Below are 16,863 nucleotides of genomic sequence, written 5' to 3' on the forward strand. Positions count from 1 at the left end.
ATTCAAAATCTTAATTATTTGACCCTCACGTCCCACTTTATTGATAATGAGTGGAATTATAGAAAAACAAAATCTTTAGCTTTTGTGTGGTTACAAATCATAGAGGTGAGACAGTGGCTATGAAGCTTGAGGAGGTATTGAGGGAATGAGGACTTAAAAATGTGTCTACTGTCACAATTGATAATGCATCATTGAATAATGTCACAATAGGATTATTGAAAAAAAAGGTTAAAAAAAAACATGAATGGGCAATTGTTGAATGAGTTTTTTTTTTTCATATGAGGTGTTGTGCTCACATACTTAACTTGGTGGTGACTAAAGGATTGAAAGACTTTGAATCTTCAATTTCTTCCATTAGAATTGTTGTGAGGTTTGTAAGATCTTCACCATAGAGGATTGCAAAGTTTAAGGAATATATAGAATTTGTTGGAATTGCAAGCAAGAAATTGTCGTGTCTTGATGTTCAAACAAGGTGGAACTCAACATATTTGATGTTGGAAGCGGCTGTAAAATTTAAAACAACATTTGATAAGCTTGAAGATGAAGATGCAAGCTATAGGCAATACTTTGTAGAAGCTTCTCCACCCACTGATAATGATTGGGAAAATGACAAGTGTTTTCTTCAATTTTTGAAGTATTTTTATGATGCAACAAAAGTGTTTTCAACCTCACAACAAATGAGTTTGCATATGGTTTTTCCCCAATTAGCTTTCATCTTTATTGAACTTAAACATTCATCGATGGAGTTTAACACTTGTTTAGCATCAATGGGCAAACAAATGTTGGCAAAGTACACAAAGTATTGGGGCCATGAATCTAACATAAATCAACTCCTTTACTTTGGTGTTATTTTAGATCTCCGATCCAAGTTAAGGTATGTGGAATAGTGCTTCAATGATATGTATGATGATAAACCAATTAAAATTTTTTGTTGACAAGCATAAATGATAATCTTACTAAAGTGTACAAGTGGTATACGCATGCTTATGATACAACACCTAAGACTTCATCTTCTAGTGTTGGTGCAATTGTTTCCCGTTGTGAAACAACCGTTGTTGGTCCCACAAGCGCACACTTACAACGGGAAAATGGTTTTAAAAAACATTTAAAGAAAAAGGATTCAATTGATGTCGAAAATGAACTTGAGAGGTACACTAATGAGAAATGTATAGAGTTTGCAGAAAAGTTTGAGATTTTAATGTGGTGGAAACACAATGCTTGTGAGTATCCAATTTTGTCTAGAATGGTAAGAGATATTATGCCTACACCAATTTCTATTGTGGCTTCAGAGAGTGCTTTCAGCATCGGGGGTAGGGTTTTAGAGGTATATAGAAGCTCCCTAAACACAGAAATGGAGGAGGCTCTAATATGCACCTAAAATTGGTTGAAGCCGTCTTTTTACCATTTTAAGAACTTCATATTTGATGAGGAGTATGAGATTTCAAAGGAAGTACTAGCAGGTGCGCTGCTTTTTTAAAAAGAAAATTGTATTCATTGTTATATATAATATTTATGCGTTTAACATGATAACTCACTCATTTTTAATGTATCATAGATTTAAATGGAAACCCAGCCAGAAGTGGCCCACTACCTTACTCTCAGTCACAACCTTCAGGTTGTGTTTAAATTGTTGAAGGTTCAATTTATGATTATCCTTTCATAATTATGTTTAGTTTTATTGTTTTAATTATGTTCAGTTTTTTTATTTATTATAGGCTGTCTTTTATTTGATTTTATGAAGTCACACAAGACTCGTCATCATTCATAGCAAATCCAAGCAGCCGACTAGTATTTTTTGGGAGATAATTCTAGATTTTAGGACAAGTTGGCCATATCTTTTTGGAACAAGTCGACCATATCTTTTTGGATCAGGAAGGCTTCGTGTGTAAGGAGATTCATTTAGTTTTAATTTATTATAAATGATTTCAATGTTCTTTTGGCTTATTTATGATTTATTTTTACAAGTAATGTTGTTGAATGAGTTGGATAAGATGGAGCAAAAAGCTTTTTGAAGGAGCTTGCTATTGTTTGCACTAATGAGGATTTATTTGTAAGTTTTAATTCAATTTTCATTTTACCGCATAACTTGTCAATATAATAAATTACAAACCATCTGACTCATACTTTTGTGGCATTGAGCCAGTTTACCATATTTTTGCATCAACTTCTAATTTTGTGGCATTTAATCAAAATTGACAAAAAAAAAACCTATGTAAGTTAATCTTTGCAATTTTTGTTACAATTCAATTGTTGGGTATGCAATGTATATGAAAACTTGATTTAGCTATTTGTTTAAAATTTGAAACATAGATGTCATGCTGGAGTCTCACTGCTATGACAACAGAACAAAACTGAAGCAAATTTCTCACTGCTCTTTGGTATTTTTCTACAAATTTTGTTGTTGGATTAGTTTGATTATATATCATGTATTTTACATTTTTTATGGAGTGATGTTAATCTGTTCTACAATTATCACTTATTCTTTCTAATTGGAACATTGATGTTATTTTGTTTTGCAACTATCATTGGTTTTTTTTAATTTGAACATTGATGTTATTATGTTATGCAATTGACATTGGTTCTGTCTAATTTGATCACCGATATTATTATGTTCTACAACTTTTCTTTCCTTCTAATTTGTATTGTATGTGTGCAGAAGAATAAGTATTCATATTGCTGAAATTACTAGTAAATTCCCGTGATGCAACAATATTGCCTTCCTTTGATTAATGTCGAATTTTAATTAAGTTGATCACGATATAATTTATACTTGAGGATGTAATTTGTATTGGTTGTGTTGTCATGTGACTGTGACTTATGTTGCTGATGAATTTGTGATTTAATATTAGCCTTATACGTTATGTGGCTAATTGCAAATGTTATGTCTTTGAGAACAATGATACAACAAAACTTTGATTGATACAATAAAACAAGTGTGATGTATGATTGGCGGGTTGTGCTAGTTTTTTTAATGAGCCTATTTAGAAAATTTGAAGATATAAAATAAGTGTGATGTATGATAAGCAGGTTGAACCAGTTTTTTTAATGGGCCATAGTTGTATTATATACAACAAATTATATAAGACTAGATTTTTTATAAAAAAAAAACAAAAAAGGCCCGATGATTTTTTTTAAAAAAAAAGCAAAAAAACCCAATAAAGTCCAACCTGTTTTTATCCACCGACACCCGACTACCCGAATTAAAAAATGGACAAAATTAGGCTAATATATACCACCCGTGGATTGAGCCTATTTAACACTTTTGGCCCAAAAACGCCCAAAATCTGCCACCCCTCCATCAACGTGAAAATATAATTTTTCCCTTTATAAAACCTTCAATTTTTTTTAATTTCTCATTTTTTTACCCATCTGTCCAACATAATTGAAAGTTTCCAAAGTTTTGAAAATGACAATTTTCAGAATTTTCAAAACTTTCGAACAATTCGAAACATCCGAAATAGAAAATTCTAAAATTTTCGAAACTTTCAAACAATTCAAAACTTTCGAAATAGGAAAATTTTGAAATTTTTCTGATTTGAAAACTTTCTTAACTTTTCAGATTTGAAAACTTTCGAAACTTTTCAAATTTTCGAAATGTAATCCTTATTTCAAAAATTTGAAACTTGCGAAAGTTTCGAAAATTTAAAATTTCTGAAACTATCAATTTTAAAACTTATTACAAATGATTAAAAAGATAAAATTGTAATTTTATATGTCTTGAGATAATAGATTTAAGTGTGAGATGCATAACATAATTCTCATACCACTCATAGATTGAACCGGTTTAACACTTTTGGCCAAAAACTGCCCGATGTTCACCCCTAATTTTTACAGGACATAGGCAGAGTTCCAACGATTTATGGTGTTCTGTACATAAATTATAATATTTAAATTATTATTATTATTTTAAAATAATAAACAATTCAGTTTTTTGTAAAAAAAAAAAAAGCTGTTAAAATCAGGTCGTACCCTTTGTCTCTCTGTTGCCGCCGTTGCAGCCACTCTGTAGCCATCGCAGCCATTCTGACCGTCGCTGGAAACTCTCGCTCCACCGATCACTCTCTGTCTCTCTGCGGTGTAAGTATTTCAAAATCTGAATTTCTCTTCCTTCGCTAACTCCAATTTCTCGCAGCCAAAACCTCACCTACTAACAATGATAACAAAACGCTTCCTTTACCCTTCTATTCGCCCCTTTCATCTTTCTTCTTCTTTTTCAAATTCAACAATAGAATCCCAACCTAACAAACTCGATTCTCCTCATTCCCTTTCCGAATCCCTTTCCCAATTCCACCGTTCCATTGAAGACTATCCTAATTCACTACCCTCCTATTCATTCTGCAACACCCTCATAGACAATCTACGAAAGGCAAAACACTATGACCTTGTTATTTATGTTCATTCTAAGATGGTCAGTGTTTCTGTCTTCCCATGTTTTACTTCCTTGAGTGCTTTGATTGAAAGTTTTGTCAACATCCAGAAGCCAAGTTTTGCTTTTGGAGTCTTGGGGTTGATGATAAAGCGTGGTTATGATGTTAATGTGTATAATATGAACCTTTTGTTAAAGGGTTTTTGTCAAATTGATGGTGATTGTGATAAGGCTTTGGATTTGTTTTCTACTATGAAGAGGAATTGTGTGTTGCCTGATAGCTTTAGTTATAATACAGTTATTAATGGACTTTGTAAAGCTAAGAGATTGGTTGAAGCTAGGCATTTGTTTGAGGATATGAAGGTTGGGGATTGTAAACCGGATTTAGTTACGTTTAGTACTTTGGTCTATGCTCTTTGTAAGAATACGGCAGTCGAAGAGGGCTTTGGTTTTTTGGAAGAGATGGAGAAGATGGGTTTTGAGGCTGATGAGTTTGTGTATACCACTCTGATTAATGGATTTTGTAACAAAGGTGACATTGGGAGGGGAAAACAACTTTTTAATGAGATGTTGAGAAAGAATGTTGCTCCAAATGTTGCTATTTATAGTTGTTTGATGAATGCTCTTTGCAAGAAAAGGAAGTGGGAAGAAGCCTAAAAAATGTTGGATCATATGACGGCTTGTAGGGTCCGTCCTAATGTTGTTACCTATACAGTTTTAGCTGATGGACTTTGCAAGAATGGGAGGGCGTCTGATGCAATTAAAGTGTTTGATTTGATGGTACAAAAGGGGGAAGAGCCGAATAATATAACGTATAATGTCATGATAAACGGACTTTGTAAGGAAGGTCGGGTAGACGATGCGTTCAAGATTCTAGAAACCATGGCGAAGAAGGGGAAAAAACCTGACGTGGTTACTTACAACACATTATTGAAAGGATTATGTGGAGTTGGAAAAGTTGACGAGGCAATGGACCTTTTGAATTTGTTATTAAGCAAGGAATTCCATATGAAGCCTGATGTTTTCGAGTTTAATTTGGTAATTCAGGGACTTTGCAAAGAATTGCGTCTTTGTGATGCCAGGAAGGTCTATTCTACAATGGTTGAAAAAGGGCTCGTAGGTAACATAATAACTTACAACATTTTGATCGACGGTTATCTAAATGCTGGAAAGCTTACCAAGGCATTTGAATTATTTAAGTATGCAGTAGATTTGGGATTTTCCCCCAATTCAATGACATATACTGTCTTGATTAATGGTCTTTGCAAAATGCAAATGCTAAGTATTGCAAGAGGACTTTTTAGTAAAAGAAGAGCTTCTGGGATTAGACCTTCAGTAACGGAATACAGTACACTAATGGCATCCTTGTGCAAAGAAGGTAGTATAGAGCAGGCTAGGAATTTATTTGAAGAAATGAGAAATGCAAATCATGATCCTGATATTGTCTCGTTTAATATAATAATCGACGGAACCCTCAAAGCTGGAGATGTTAAATCTGCCAAGGAATTGCTATTGGAGATGGTTAACTTGGATTTGGTCCCTGACAGCATTACCTTTTCTATATTAATAAACAGGTACTTAAAACTCGGGGAATTGGATGAGGCAAAGTTGCTTTACGAGAGAATGGTCTCTTGTGGTCATGTACCAGATGCTGTGTTGTTTCATTCTTTGCTAAAGGGTTATTGTTTAATGGGAGAGACAAAACAAATTATTTCCGTGCTTCAACAAATGGCTGATAAGGATGTGTTGTTCTCGACTCTAAATTAACTTCTGTCATTTTAGCTTGCATTTGTAATATCTCAAAAGATATTGATATAAACAAGATACTTCCAAAGTTTTCGCGACATACATCTGTAGGATCAAATATTAAATGCAATGAACTTTTGATGAAACTGAATAAGGTTCATCCACAGCTTCAATTATTTATTGCATGATGGTTTTTGTTTGCATGAAGTTACGAACATGATGCCTTGGCTCTCAAGTAAGTTCTGTTTTGTCTCTCATTACTCACGTTCCACGATTTCTATTGTTATTGCTCATGTTTTCTAGTCATAATTGACAAGATGGTTTAGTTTCTTTTCAGATTGCCGCGTGTCTAATGCTAGGCTAGGACAAACTTGTTCAGTCATTGGTTTTTGATTATGTAAAAACGGGTCATGGCATCAACTTGTTCAGACTGTTTTGTTGAATTTCGTGTATGGTGATGCTACAGATTGATAGAATTTTTAAAGATGAAGCAAGTGAAGAGAAAGGAGAGTGGGCAACAATGGTAAGTGCGTTAAGATTTCGCATCACTTTGGAATTTTGTATTAGTAAATATTGCAATGCATTAGGTTAATAACTATAACTAATTGTGTTTTATGATTTGGTTTTGCGTAGGCATCTTTTGTTGGGGCCATGGCTATTGCTGATTTGGTGAAGACTACCTTAGGGCCAAAGGAAATGGTAAATTATCCACTTTGCTACTTAAGTGTGCTGATAAACAATTTTCTTTTTCATATTACCAAGTCCTAACTAATTCACATATTTGGGATGATGCGGCATGATAAAATTTTGCAGTCCACAGGTAGAGGGCATGAAGACTACCTTAGGGCCCAAGGAATTATTTTGGGCAGACCTATTATAAAATGCTGACATCCATAACGTAAACACTAATAAGGGAAAGTGAGAAGGAGAAATGAAAGAAAAGGTGAACAAGATCATAGGTCATGGCATCAATTGCTTTGTTAACAGACAGTTGATTTACAATTTTCCAGAGGAGCTCTTTGCTGATGCGGGAATACTGGCTATTGAGCATATGCTGATTTTGATGGTATTGAGCGTCTGGCTCTGGTAACTGGTGGTGAAATTGCTTCAACCTTTGATTATGTTTTTTAAATAAATCTAATGGTATATAAAAAATTGTTTAAAAGATATATGTTTTCATAATAGTTTCTTAAATGTATATATTTTAAAACAAATATATGTAATTTATTGGATTGTATTAAAAAATAAATGTGATTCATTGGATTTTAAAATAAGATTGGATGGATTGGATCCATCCATATTATTAAATGGATTGGATGAATTTATAGTTGAATAGATTGAGTGAATGATGAATAAATGGATCATATTGCAACCCATATTAGTTAGATATACATGCTGTATCTAATTACTTATGTTAAAAAAATATACATTTGATTTAATGGTTAACATCCCTATTATAATTAACGGGTATAGACCAAATCCTATAGGATTCATATTTTTTTAAAATATTTTTATCTTCTTAAAATTGCTTTCTGACTACAAATTTATTGGGCCAAACTTGTTAGCATTGTGAAGTGAGTCAATGGACTCTCTCTGTATTTATATATGGATTTTGATTGAATAATGTGTAAATTGAGCAAATTAAAAAAATGATATTATAACAAAAAATGATTAGTTACGATGTACCTACAATATATATTATCAAATTTATGAATGATACCTTTTAACACACTTGGGGTTGATTAAGGTGAGTTTTGTGAACTTGTCAATAGATAATGATTTTTTAGAATCAGTGTTGGAGATATCTGAAGTAGATACTGACAGATCAAATATTTTACCTATCCATGGAGTGGCTATGTTGGCGTCCAAATTTGGTGGCTAGATATAAAGATAAGATGACGACAACTTTGATTTCACATTGGAGCTTGCAGAAAGAGGCAGAAAATCATTAGACTTTTCGTTATTCATTCTTAACCAACAACCTCAATCGTATGCTTTTTGCCTAAGAATGTGATCATAATAAGTAAATGATAAAATTAAAATTGGACAATTAGATGAAGATTAGTGATAATTATGAAAGTTAAGAATTATACCTTTCAATATTGAGTTTGAATTGCAATATACTCTAAATATAGAAGAAATTGAAAATTTATACACACAAATGATCCATCAAATACTGAATTAAAAAAAAAACACAAAATGGTAAACATTTACCTATACAAGAGAGGGAGAGAGAAAATATTAGACAAATAAGGCTTCGGGTTGAGAGAATACACTCAATCTATTATCCTCTTATTTCTTTTATCATTTATAAAAATTCATATATTACAAATTTATAAGTAATTATTATTTTTCTTTAAATATTTATTTCAATAACTTAATAAAAATTAATAGATGTATAGAAAAAGGCACGCGAAAGAATAAAAGTAATTAATCATATTTATCCATATTCGAAATTTGTTAACTCATCATTCACATGTTATTCATGAAAAAAATCATACCAATCCATTTGATATACTAACACTAAGTTGTGATAATCTATACGGTGTGACACTTGCATGGTTTCCATGCGGCAATCATGCACCTTTTTTGTTGTTGTAAAATACTGTATTATGTGGTAATCCTACATAGAGTCACCAATTAACGTGTAGACTATACATTATTAAGTTAGTTCCCATAGAATAGTGCACGCAATATCACTGAATACCGAGCATTTGAAAATAAGTGGTTTTGATTTTCAACCTACTAAAACACTTAGAAAGCTATATGAAAATGTTTCCTCAAAGAACGTTTTACAAGTATCTCAAAATGAACTCCAAAAAAAAAAATATATATTTCTTGATTAATGTTGATGGTGAAACATCAAATCTTTAGGAATATTTATGACCTTTCAAAATTGATACCTCGTACAAATATACATAAGGTGTATGGATTTTTATGTCTTGATAGAAATAATTTTATTTTGATGATTGACAATAGAAACCGTAAAATGATAAGGATGCAAAAAGCAGAAAAGAAGATCAAACTCTCAATTATAAAATTAGACACATTATTATTATTATTATTATTATTATTATTATTATTATTATTATTATTATTATTATTATTATTATTATTATTATTATTATTATTATTATTTTATCTCTCAATTTGCATGCTATTATTTGTATCTATGTTTAATTTGTTAAAAGTTCCACCAATTATTTGTTAAATTATATGAATGTGGATGAAGTGATGATATCACTAATGTCCTTTTTATTGTAATCATGATCTGTTAATATTGCTCTTGTTGATTTTCTCGCAAGATATCATATGATTTAACTCGCAAGAGAACATATCACTCTTGTTGAATAATACACTATCATTTTCAATAAGGTTCCAACTTAAGAGAAATACTGAATCTACTATCCTCTAATTCCTTCTATCATTATAAAAAATTGATATATATCATAATCTATATGTAATTGCTATTTTTCTTTAAATAATGTTTATTTTGATAATTTTATGAAATATATAGCAAAAGACTCGTGAAAGAATAGAAGTAATTCATTATATTTTTCAAACAAGATTTTTACAGAAGACTATATCTAATTTTCTAAATTTCAAAAAAACATCTTTTAAAAGTAAAATGAATTGTGAAGTTTAGAAAATTATAAGAGATTAAAACATCAAAATAAGTATCTTTTTAAAACATTTGACGTACAAAAATATTCATTTAGAAGTATCTTAACATAATTAATTAACAAAGTGTATATATATATATATATATACCGAAACAAATAAATGATCATAAAGCGAAATGAATCTTAAACTGTGAGACTCTGATAAATGATTCAGTATCACAACTTCACTCTATGTTAAATAGTTGAAGAACAATACAAATAAACTCTTCAGTTTTTCAATAATAACATCCGGAAACATCACTCTAAAAGTATAATGGGTTATAAAAACTCAATAACATAGAATAAAAAAAAATAGTTTTTAAGATGTTTCCAACCATCACTACAAAAAAAAATATTTATTGTAACACTCGTCTTTTAATATTTTTACTATAATTACTTTTAGCTACACTTTGAGTGTCACTAATTATCACTGAAAAGAATGTGGCATATACCTGCTCTCATTGGCGGTAGATAGAGGATTTAAGAAAATAAATTTACTTCACCCTTGTTTCTTTTTCATTTAACTTCTCATTCTTGTTTCTTTTTCATTTAATTTCTCATTTCTCTCAAATCAAAATCTGTGTGCTTTTTAGTTTTACCCAAATTAAAATCTCTTCTACTTCTACCATTTTTTCATTCCTATCATAGAATCCCAAGCTAATCCCAATCAAACCCTAATTGAGCAATAGAACCCTAGCTATGTCGATTAGAAAATTCCAGTGAGCTTGCATGCGGTAGTATGAATAGTGGAGCTCACGAAGCAGCACTTGATTCATGGATAGTGCAATCACCGGAAGCAGAAGCGAACACATCGGCGTGACGAGGGTTCCAAACGGAGGAATAAACACAGTAAGCGTGTTCTTTGAAAGTGCGAACGGAAGTGGGACGATCAAGAGTTCATAATTTGACGGTGTTGAGCGGCGGCGACGGCTATTCGGTTTTCGTATAATGGATTGAACTTGACGGAGTAACAGTTGAATGGGGTTTTGAAAGCCGACATCATTTTGAGAATCGGAGTTTGGTTAGGTTAAAGAGTGAGTGTTAGGTGTTTGATGTTATGCGCCTGAGGTTGGTTCTCTTTGATTCTTCATATGTTTGTCATAAGGTGTTTAAGGATTGATATATAGTGGCAGCTATGCAATGCAAGATTGAAGATTACCAGTTAGTTCAGATCCTTAGTCATAGAATAATATGTATTGGTTTCTCAAGTATGCTACCCCTTTTATCTTTTTTATAATAACTTTGCTTATTTGAGATATATTGTTTGATGAATGATTTCTATTTGAGATATATTGAGGATTCACTATGATTGTTTATTGACTTGTTTATTGCAGCAAGCTGAATCCTTGAAAAATCACATTGATCTCATAGTCATTTTTACGTTATGACTGGTATTGATATGTTGAGTTTGATGAATATGTTTAGCCACAAGATGCATACGGGCTAGAGAAGCTTGCAACAGAGGAGATATGCAAACACTATAATAAAGCTTTTGGAATTGAGTGTCGTATTGGGAGGTTCCATAACATATATGGTCCTTTTGGGACATGGAAAGGTATGGCTTAACTTAATTGCAAATTTTGGTTGTTTCGTCTTTTCCAAATGAGTAAATTAGTAGGCGTTTTTAATTAGGCTCGTTTCGGGCAGCAGACGGTAAAGAGGGAAAATGGTTAATTCGCGGCAGTAGCAGTCGAGTAAACGTTTCAGGCAAAGAGTTGTTGGTTTTACATTGCAGCTTATTAGAGGTCTGTGGTCATTGTTAGTAGTTGTTTGCAGGTTGTTTATGCATATAACATAATCCTTCATGTTCAATGTATTTATTTCATTTCATCTCACCTTTTTTAAGGCACTTATCGGTGCTTGAGGTGGTTACTGCACTATTTTTTATCATTTGTTTTTTAGTCTCAATCTTTGATTAATAAGCATGCAATTGTTTTCTTCCTTGTGACTTGTGAAGTTCAATGTAATTGCTATTCATGTTATTTCTGAATGTTTAATTATACCTTGTAATTTGTGATGGTCTTGCAAAATGGATCAAGTGCAGCTAGAGCCTTCATACATTTATGCTTTCTATCCGTGAGTAGCACTCTTGAGATACATGACTTGAATTTACTTACATTCATATGATGGAATGAGAGTTTACTGTTTACCTGCATATGTTATCTGGTGAGATAGATTGCAGAACTTCAATTCAGAGGATAATGTATTTGGGCAGCTGCAATGGAAAATTTGGGAAAATCAGGTTATACTTATAGACACATTCATGTACATAAATTTAGGAAAATCAGTTTCATTTTGAAAGAATATGCAGAAAGTTTATCTCTTGATATTGCTTGCTCTATATTGAACTTTTAATGACTAGTGTTTTATTTTTACTTCTTTCCAGTGCTTTTTTCCTCATAATTTTATTAATAGTGTTAGAACTCCACTCTTTCTTCTTAATGCTGCTTATGATTCATGGCAGGTAAATTGTCTAACTTTATCATAAATCATATAATATGATATATAGTAGTATTGATCATTAAATTATTTGTACTAAAACAATCACATTTTCAATTGTAATCAGATCCAATCTAGTTTAGCTCCTCCATCAGCAGATCCCCATGGATATTATTATAGGGAAAAGATAAATAATTTCATCAAAAGTAACAATTTATTGATTTTCTTTGTATGTGTTAATAACCTTAAAACGACAACTAAAATGAAGCGAAGGAAATATAAACTAGTATCTGCAGCTGAGTTCAGAACTTGTTCAACAATTCAAATATTCTAAATACTCAATACAGGAATCTCTGTTATGGCAGTATCAATGCTAGGTAGGTAAATTGCTCTATTTCCTGCTGTGATATTGGTGTTAAGTTTAACTTAATGATCTGCAATGTGCTCACAATTCGCAAGTGGAAGGAAGGTCATGACATTTATCTGGAATTGTTATTATTATTTTTTTGATAGGAAAATGTTATTGTTAGTACATGATGCTCAATTTGTTGTCTTGGTTCAAGGCCTACAACAAACTTCAGGTAACAAAACATTGTTATACCTTAGAATGTTAATTTTTGTACAGATGATATTTATAATGTTTGATGCTTTTTCATTTTTATAATCAATGTGCATTGGTTTAGTATTTTTATTGCAGTGATATAAGAGTCGAAGAACTGATTGACAAAAAAACTAGTTCATATGTAGTGGATATGGTTTTCTTCAAAATCAAGATTCTTCACTGATTAGGTTTTAGACTTTTAGTTGAACTAGTTTTAGAAAGGAATAAAAGAGTCATGTGGCTTCACTTGAGTGGCAAAGAATACAAAATTGATCTAGAGTAGTATTCCACTTTTCATGGGACATAAGTAATATTGCCATCATAAGGATTTAATTTTGGTGGTAGATTCTATGTTTGTGCTAGTGCCTAGGTAACTGTTTCCATTGATTGAGTGATTTTAAACATGGGTGCTATTTTCATCCACACATTTCTAAAAAACCTCGAAATTGAAATTGTTGAAGATGTCTTCGCTGCCATTGACCACATAAATAAACATTGAAGGCGTGTTCGAGTCCTCGAAATTATTTTAATTTTTGTTATCATTATCACTAATTTTATTAAAGGTCTTTGCTGCTTTATTTGATGTTTCTGCAGCGGTCACTGAATGCATTGTCACAGACGATTCTGAAGTGGCTGAGACTTTCATATCTCAAGTTGACAGGTATCCTTTGCTTTCAACAGATAGTGACATAGCATTATGAGATGGAAGGGTAATTCAGATGCTATTCCCAAAGTTTGATACATTATTTTTAATTTTGGGACATAATGTTTTCCTCAATCATGCAAATATTAATAGTTTTTAGTTTGCTTTATTCTCATTTGTATAATCTAAAACTTTGACTAATCCCGTCAATTTATAAAAGTTGAAAAGAATGCTGAACTACTTTGTTTCTGTTTCTGATTATTTTATTCATCTAACTGTTAGACATTTTCCACATTAGGATTAGTTTTCATTTTTTAGAACTCAGCAAACATGAGAATTAAATAACTATTATTACATGATGTTGTTGGTTGTTTAAAATATCAATTTTTGCCTTACGGGTAAACAGTGCTGCTGCATTCCACAATGCAAACGCTTTGGCTTGGGGCAGAGGTTGATTTTATGAGAGTGAAAAATAAGTTGTATGTTTCAATGACATTAGTTAATAAAAATAAATTAGAAATTTAAATTTAATTTACTGGTAATAATAGTTTAGAATTACAATTAGTAGGGAGATAAAATAAATTTAATTAAATAAATAATAATAAGTTTTAGTGACCAACAATACCGTAGGAATAGATTAATATTTTATTTATATTTATTTAGGTTTTAGTGACAGATAATACTGTAGGAATAGATTAATTTTTTATTTATATTTATCTAGTTTTTAGTGACAGTCATTATTGTAGGTAGAAATAAAAAATATGTAGTGACAATCCTCATAACATGTAGTGACAGGCTTCAAAGTGTAGCAGTCTGCCCCTTAAAGTTGACACTAGATTTGAGTGTCACTCAAAGTATTATTGACTTTTACCTACAGTTTTTAACTTTTAGTGAAACATTTTGTGTGTCACGATAGGTCAATTTTTTTGTAGTGCATATTTAATGTGTTAAGTATGGAAAATATTTTTTGTCAATAATCCTTGATGAACTTGATCGTAACACAATAAGTTTAGACTTGTATTTTAAGTTAATAACAAGAATCATACACTTAAAATATATATATTGAAAAATATTTAAAATCCGTATATTTCAAATGTGAGTCACAAAAAATATACTAATCAATAAATAAGGTAAGTCAGACATCATTGACTATAAGAGGCAACCTACTTGTTCTTACTTTACTAATTCTCTTTTACTGAAGGATAGTTCCCCATTATAGGAGGAATTCTATGAACTCTATGTAAAAATATATATTTCTCCTTTACTAAATAAATCCATCAATATATATATATATATATCTAAAATTAAAATCAGTCATGTAAGTTCCTAATTGTAGTACTACACATTGGATAACTATAATCAAACCAAAACAATCAATAATAAAACACCTAAACTACAGTTCCCATATTGGGTAAAACTCGCTCAGCAAAAATCTTGATTCGCTCATTGAATTTGAATTAGAAAGGAACCCATTCCTAGATCAGGAAAATGTGACCAATGAGTTTGCAAGAATATTGAATCTGTTTTATGAGTTTCATTACAATTTCTTCTCATTCTAACTCTCAAAACTTTGATTTATCATTTAGACTAAGAGAATTTAATCCTTTTAATCATTTATATATATATATATATATCCTACAACGCAATATTAGGTTCATTTGTCGGGTTTGATTTAAGAATATTGAAAGTCTAAAACTCTTTTTTTCTATCGTCAACTGTATTGGAACACCGGTAAGCTTGGATTATGCAACAAGTAAGCCTTTTTAGACCATTGCTTTGGTCATTTTGCTAGAATTTTGATTGATATTGATTTGTTTGTAAAAATTCATGATAAATTTGGGTAGAGAGGCAAGAATATGATTGGACTTCTTTTGCTAATTGTAAATATAATTTGGCTACTGTTGAGAAGAAAAAGCCTATTTGTCAAGATGTTAATATACGATATACCTTCGATCGATAACTAAAGATAATGTTGTCGTTACTAACCAAAATCCTATAGTTGATAAGGAAGCTTTGAAAGGTATCAACAATGTTGCAGCATGTGAATTTATTGAAAATAAGGTGCTTATGGGGTTTATTGAAAATACTTATAAATTATATAATATTTAAATTTATTGATATTTAATGCATACATTTTTTCAAATTTAATACATAAATTAATGTACATGTTATATAATAATATATAATTATAATCTATAAAATAATTGTTAGAAATATGATAATATTTATTGAAAAATAAATCAATTACACACAAAATCACTGCGTATATAAAAAATAAAAATATAATTTTCAACATTGATTTTCCTAACTGATTTAAATTTTAAAAAGAACTGACTTAATTCAAGATAATTTGTTTCAAATGTTATGATAATAACATAATAAATATAAGGATACTTATTATTTATATAATTATTTGGTCTAAAAAAAATTAAAATTACAGATGTCAAAGTTTAATTAAATCTTTGTCATAAAACTATTAATTATAATTTAATTTCAATTAATAATTTTATAATTTAAATAAATGTGATCTTTATGCCAAAATAATCAATTTTAAATTCATCATATTAAATATAACTTAATTTCAAATATTAGTAAATTTATATAATATATGTAACTTAATGTTTAATTTTTATTGAATATAATACATCTTAGTACACACAAAATCACCTATATGGCACCTCTAGAAAAATCATTATTCTCTCTCATTCTTTTCTTTTGGCGTCTTATTATTCTCTCTTATTCTATCTCTGTTATTAACAATTAATAATAATATACTAAAATTTAAGTTATAAAAATCTCTCACATTTTCATATTTTTGGGAATATAATTGAATGATGGTAAATCAAATCTAATAATCATTTCTCTGATACTTATTATTTGATAAAATTATTAAACACTAAAATTATTTAATTATCGTACTGATTATTTTGACTATTTCACTATTTATAAAGTAACTCTAATATATTAAAAAAATATAATATATCACAATAGCTTTATTTCCTATATGAATTAAATTATCTACAAAATATATTTTCTGCATACATATTATAGCCCAAATAATGCAAATTAAGTTTGAGTTAGTATTAAGCTTAGATTATGCCTATGTGCCACCTCTAAGAAAACTTTCCATCATCTAGTATTTTATCTAATATATTAGTTTATGTATTTAAAAGTTACCAAAACTCTCGTCTTTTTTATTTTTACTTGTGTTTATAATTGAATGAAAAATATTAAATAATTTATATAAAAATAATAGAGTTTAATATGAAAATGTTGAAGATTAAAATTAATCAATAACCGTCTTCATATAGAGATAATAGTATAAATTAGTCAAAAAAATAATACTATACAGTATAAAAACTAAAATAATTTTTTTAAGGGTATAAACTACGCTGCGCACATGTAA

General features: G+C 30.2%; 1 long non-coding RNA gene and 1 pseudogene across 5 annotated transcripts; both read left to right on the forward strand.

Annotated features, from left to right (window-relative positions):
* The first annotated feature begins 3,916 nt into the window (after positions 1-3,916).
* Positions 3,917-7,445, forward strand: LOC101510737 (uncharacterized; annotated as a pseudogene).
* A 2,734-nt stretch (positions 7,446-10,179) lies between these two features.
* On the forward strand, positions 10,180-13,710 carry LOC101499918 (uncharacterized). 5 transcript variants are annotated; one of them, XR_003473231.2, is made up of 5 exons: positions 10,181-10,982; positions 11,109-11,329; positions 11,407-12,590; positions 12,727-12,794; positions 13,409-13,710. It is a non-coding gene; the product is annotated as an uncharacterized lncRNA (long non-coding RNA). The 5 variants fall into 5 exon arrangements; XR_001144226.3 differs by having other exon boundaries at positions 10,180-10,982; positions 11,407-12,794; XR_001144227.3 differs by having other exon boundaries at positions 10,182-10,982; positions 12,727-13,710.
* Positions 13,711-16,863: the final 3,153 nt, after the last annotated feature.

Source organism: Cicer arietinum, chromosome 6 (assembly GCF_000331145.2).
Source record: "Cicer arietinum cultivar CDC Frontier isolate Library 1 chromosome 6, Cicar.CDCFrontier_v2.0, whole genome shotgun sequence".
Taxonomy (NCBI): Eukaryota; Viridiplantae; Streptophyta; class Magnoliopsida; order Fabales; family Fabaceae; genus Cicer; species Cicer arietinum.